The sequence below is a fragment of the Bufo gargarizans genome, chromosome 2 (genome assembly GCF_014858855.1).
Source record: "Bufo gargarizans isolate SCDJY-AF-19 chromosome 2, ASM1485885v1, whole genome shotgun sequence".
Lineage (NCBI taxonomy): Eukaryota > Metazoa > Chordata > Amphibia > Anura > Bufonidae > Bufo > Bufo gargarizans.
Genome location: NC_058081.1, coordinates 592,337,391 through 592,343,847, shown reverse-complemented (window position 1 = coordinate 592,343,847; position 6,457 = coordinate 592,337,391).

The window sequence follows — 6,457 nt, the reverse complement described above, 5'->3', positions numbered from 1 at the left end:
TTTTGTATATCTGTTTGCCGCCTGGTTCCTGGCCCAGTGTATTCTCTATGCACCGGCTGAGTTGTCCTGGCTACCCGTTAAATGCCAATTTTTAGGCAGTGAGCTGGTTTACTTCTACTAGTTTTTTACTGGTGAACTGTGATTGATTATTTGTAAAACTGCGTGTTGTTTTGCCGTATATTGGTGCACATTAGGCCATCAAAATCTGATTCGTGGAGGTCCAACATCTGGCACCCCCTCTGATCAGCTGTTTCCGTCTTCCACAGTGTTGGAGACTAACAGTAGACAGAGCAGAAGAAGAAGGCTTTGTACAATGTGTAGCTTCCTCTGTTGGCTTACTGTAACTCAGCTCCCATTCACTTGTTTGCCTCCAGCTCTGTGCACAGTATAGTTTCCAGTGCAGCAGGATCCCGAACAGCGAGCCCCACAGATCTGACGTTGATGACATATCTGGAGGACAAGGTGCAGAAATTCAGCCATTATGTTTTTAAATCCCACCCCTGAGGAGCAGAAGCAGGGGATGAAAGTACTGATTACATGCATTATCCATAAATATGCATTACAGATTGGATCTTCGTTTGTCCCCAAAATCAGCTCTTGTGATTGATCTTCAATAAACATGTTGCTACATTATAGGTTAGCACTCGTTATATGAAATTAATTTCATGTGTACGCTATTCACATATCAGAAGCCCTATGGATAAGACCATACTGTATATGGACAGATTTGTGACGTGGACTGCCAGGTCATGTGACTCCTACTGTTGTCATAAACTGACACATGCACGGAATGTTCTCATTTACACTGGTTGCTATGACTACAGAGATCAACTGTCAAAATGACGACTGTTACAGACGGCAGCAGCTCCTGACTGATCATCCAAGGGGTATTTTGTGTCCTGGCCGGTCCATTTATTCCTAGAAGACGCCTATTCTAAATTTTCAAAACTCCTGCAGATAAGCGCCAGTCTATACAGATGGTTCAGGCTGGTTCTCCTGGTCTATTTGTTTAAATTGTAACTGGTTCACAAAACGGTTTTCTGGCTAAATCCCATTGCAGTGCTGTATCCCACTGTCAGTGGCTACCAGCAGTACAGAGCACCTTAAATCTTATGTGGGCAACTCTCCTCCAGTGAAGCTCAGGGGCCACTGGGTTCTTTCCGGACGTTTACTATCATAGGCCGCCGGAGACAAGACTGGCGATTATTAGCTGTATGCTTGTATGTAAACAAGAAATTTGACTATGCAGATGCAAACAAAATCACTGGCTTAATACAATAATCTGCAAGCGGTTATACAAAATCGAATATAGTTCAAAAGAGATCCATTTCCCATACTGCATCCCACACTCCAAGATGGCGCCTATGACGACTTGTGTTTTGGCATGCCTTTGTACAGCTAATATCGCCAGTCCTTTCTGTGTCCCTCTTCCTCCAATGATGTCACATTTTTTGCAAACCCTCTTTTTAACTGTTTTTATTATATGAACTTATAAAGTATATGCACTATTGTAATTGCGTGCGGCCTGGTAATTTTTGTAGGTTTGCATATGCAATCATAACCATAGACACCATAATTGTTTGGCTGAAATGAATAATGCAACATATGGTATAGTTTTTTGTTGTTTCTGGTTTATGTAGGATGTATTATAATTTTGACGTGTCTGGAGATCTGTATCAATTTTGGGGTCCCATTTGGGGCCTGTATTAAGATGGAGTTGTCCAGCCATTTAAAATGCATTTTGCAAAGCTGATTAGAATGTTATAAAATAATAAAAGTAGAGGTATCTTTCTGATCCCCACCGCTCTCCTGCTGTAATAAATGTAATGTGTACAGATAAATAGAATATACAGTATTGTGCTGATATGTGAGGTATGAGGTATAACAGACGCAGTGTGTACAGATATATAGTATATACAGCAGTGTACTGATATGTGAGGTATGAGGTATAACAGATGCAGTGTGTACAGATATATAGTATATACAGCAGTGTACTGATATGTGAGGTATAACAGATGCAGTGTGTACAGATATATAGTATATACAGCAGTGTACTGATATGTGAGGTATGAGGTATAACAGATGCAGTGTGTACAGATATATAGTATATACAGCAGTATACCAATATGTGAGGTATAACAGATGCAGTGTGTACAGATATATAGTATATACAGCAGTGTACTGGTATGTGAGGTATGAGGTATAACAGGTGCAGTATGTACAGGTATATATAGTATATACAGCAGTGTACAGATATGTGAGGTACGAGGTATAATATATGCAGTGTGTACAGGTGTAATAGTATATACAGCAGTGTACTGATATGTGAAATACAAGGTATAATAGATGCAATGAGTACAGATATATTTGATCAGTACACATTATGGTCATGAGGTATTGTGGTTGTAGTTGTCTGCAATACTATATGAGGCTACTTTCACAGGTGCAGTATGTACAGATATATAGTATATACAGCAGTGTATATACTAAGTGCCAGGGCCCACTGCTCCTAGGGGGCCCACTTAGGTCTATGCTGAAGATTGCTGTACTGTACCCAGCTTAGGAGTCCCTGCTCTGACTCCATATATGGCTATGAACATGCATTATCATTTGGGGGACACCCAGTGTATTTAAGTCTAATTTAGATTCTATTTCTGAAATGTCTCTGCCAGGATTTGAACTCATAACCTTCTACATTAAGGGAAGCTCAATGCTAAACTGTGTTAGAAAACCTCATAGTAGTTTCTCATGTATTAGGTATTCCTATACAGCAGAAGTATAATTTTATATATTTTTTAAGTAATTGTAAAAAATGTATTGAAAAAAAATTAATGTGTAATTACTAATATATATATATATATATATAATCATACTTCTGATATATATGATCGCATAATATGTGGGAAACTACTGCTGAGGTTTTTAGCCATAATATATGTAGAGCAGGTTAACAAGAAGCTCTATAGCCCAGTGCTTAAGGTTCTTAACTTTAATGTAGAAGGCTGTGAGTTTGAATCCCAGCTTAATCAATTAAAAAATAGAGGCTAAATCAAACTTAAATAGACACACCAACCTTTATAATTTGTGTAACTATTATTTTTAGTTGGGAAAGGTGGCAACCCTAACAGAACCCCTGCTCCCCGGTGACCCCCATAACTTTTTTTTATAGTTACAGTTGTGTTCAAAATAATAGCAGTGTGTTTAAAAAAGTGACTAAAGCTCAAAATCCTTCTAATAGCTTCTATTTCCATACACACAAATGCATAATGAACACTACATATTCTATTTTAAATCAAAAACATGAAGAAAAATATATCAAATTTGTGTTGTTCCACTAAAAATATAGAAGAAAAGTGAATATTAGACTGTTCAAAAAAATTGCAGTGTTTGTATTCTTCTTTACAAACTCAAACATTCACTATATAAACTGAAAAATGTTTGAAGATTTTGCTTTCCTTTGAATCACTTAACTAATATTTAGTTGTATAACCGCTGTTTCTGAGAACTGCTGTACATCTGTGTTGCATGGAGTCAACCAACTTCTGGCCCCTGTGAACAGGTATTCCAGCCCAGGATGATTGGACTACATTCCACAGTTCTCTATTTCTTGGTTTTGCCTCAGAAATAGAATCTTTTATGTCACCCCACAAGTTTTCTATTGGATTAAGATCCGGGGATTGGGCTGGCCACTCCATAAGGTCAATCTTGTTGGTCTGGAACCAAGATGTTGCACGTTTACTGGTGTGTTTGGGGTCGTTGTCTTGTTGGAACACCCATTTCAAGGGTATCTCCTCTTCAGCATAAGGCAGCATGACCTCTTCAAGTATTCTGATGTATTCAAACTGATCCATGATCCCTGGTATGCGATAAATAGGCCCAGCACCGTAGTTTGAGAAACATCCCCATATCATGATGCTTGCGCCACCATGCTTCGCTGTCATCACAGTGTACTGTGGCTTGAATTTAGTGTTTGGGGGTCGTCTGACAAACTGTCTCCGGCCACTAGACCCAAAAAAAACAATCTTAGGCCTCATGCACACGACCGTTCCGTTTTTTGCAGTCCGCAAAAAACAGAAGCCGCCCGTGTGCCTTCCGCAATTTGCGGAACGGAACAGGCTGCCCATTTTAGAATTGCCTATTCTTGTACGCAAAACGGACAAGAATAGGACATGCTATATTTTTTTTGCGGGGCCACGGAACGGAGCAATGGATTTTTTTGCAGCCCCATTGAAGTGCGGCTCGGATGCGGACCCGAAAAACGGTCGTGTGCATGAGGCCTTACTTTCATCAGTCCACAAAACGTCTCTTTAGGCTAGTCAATGTGCTCTTTGGCAAATTGTAACCTCTTCAGCACATGTCTTTTTTTCAACAGTGGGACTTTGCGGGGGCTTCCTGCCGATAGCTTCACATAGGCGTCTTCTAATTGTAACAGTACGCACAGGTAACTTTAGACCTTCTTTTATCTTCCTGGAGCTGATTGTTGGCTGAGTCCTTGCCATTTTGGCTATTCTTCTATCCATTTGGTAGTTTTTCACTTTCTTCCACGTCTTTCGGGTTTTGGTTGCCATTTTAAAGCATTTGCAATCATTTTAGCTGAGCAGCCTATCATTTTCTGCACTTCTTTATATGTTTTCCCCTCTCCAATCGACTTTTTAATTAAGGTACGCTGTGCTTCTGAACAATGTCTGGAACAACCCATTTTCCTCAGAATTTCAGAGAGAAATGCACTGTAACCAGCATGTGTACAACATTTGCTGCCTTCCTTGCTTAAATAAGGGCAATAATTGCCACCTGTTTTATCAGTGTACTGATATATGAGGTATGAGGTATAATAGATATAGTGTATACAGATATATAGTATATACAGCAGTGTACAGATATGTGAGGTATGAGGTATAATATATGCAGTGTGTACAGATATATAGTATATACAGCAGTGTACTGATATGTGAGGTATGAGGTATAATATATGCAGTGTGTACAGATATATTGTATATACAGCAGTGTACTGATATGTGAGGTACGAGGTAGAATACATGCAGTGTGCAGATATATGGTATATAAAGCAGTATACTGATATGTGAGGTATAATAGATGCAGTGTGTGCAGATATATAGTATATACAGCAGTGTACAGATATGTGAGGTATGAGGTATAATAGATGCAGTCTGTACAGGTGTAATAGTATATACAGCAGTGTACTGGTATGTGAGGTACGAGGTATAATATATGCAGTGTGTACAGGTGTAATAGTATATACAGCAGTGTACAGATATGTGAAATACAAGGTATAATAGATGCAGTCTGTACAGGTGTAATAGTATATACAGCAGTGTACTGGTATGTGAGGTACGAGGTATAATATATGCAGTGTGTACAGGTGTAATAGTATATACAGCAGTGTACTGATATGTGAGGTATGAGGTATAATAGATGCAGTGGGTACAGATATATAGTATATACAGCAGTGTACAGATATGTGAGGTATGAGGTATAATAGATGCAGTCTGTACAGGTGTAATAGTATATACAGCAGTGTACAGATATGTGAAATACAAGGTATAATAGATGCAATGAGTACAGATATATTTGATCAGTACACATTACGGTCACTGTGCGATGTACATGAGGCATTGTGGTTGTAGTTGTCTGCAATACTATTTGAGGCTACTTTCACATCAGCGTTTTTTTATTCAGGTTTTGAGATACAGCACAGGATCTCAAAACCTGAATAAAATCCTTCTGTTTCATTTAATACATCCGGGTGAATCAGTGTTGCCTGGATCCGGTTGTATTGAATAGAAACTAAACAAACTAGATCCGGCATGAAAATCATTGTAAGTTAATAGGTGCTGAATCTGGTTCTTTCATTACCAAACACGGATCCAGCACTATTGATTTACATTGATTTTTTTGCCGGATCGGGATTGTTCAGTTTCGCAGACTGGACACAAAGCTGCAGCTTGCAGTGGTTTTTTGTCTGGTCAAAAAAAGTGAATAAACCTCTGCCGGATCTCAAAACCGTAATGCAAAACGCTGATATGAAAGTAGCCTAAGTGAGGTACTTCTCATTTATAATGTATAATGTGGCCCTTCTGAGGTATGAGACTCAATGAGGAAAAGGGGAGAACCTCCTTTTACTCACTAGACCATTCTAGTCTCAATGGAGAGCTTCTATTGCAGTCTGGTGATGTCATCATAGGTCTAGGTGGCTGCACCTTCTTAACCTGGGAACCACACCAGTCTCTGTGCAGTTCCTTTACCAGATGGTGCAGTACCTGTGAAGATGATGATGATGATGTCATCATCACAGGTCCTGGCAGCTGCACCTTTCTAACCTGGAAACTATACCAGTCTCTGTGCAGTTCCTTTACTAGATGGTGCAGTACCTGTGAAGATGATGATGATGCTGATGTCATCATCACAGGTCCTGGCAGCGGCACCTTCTAACCTGGGA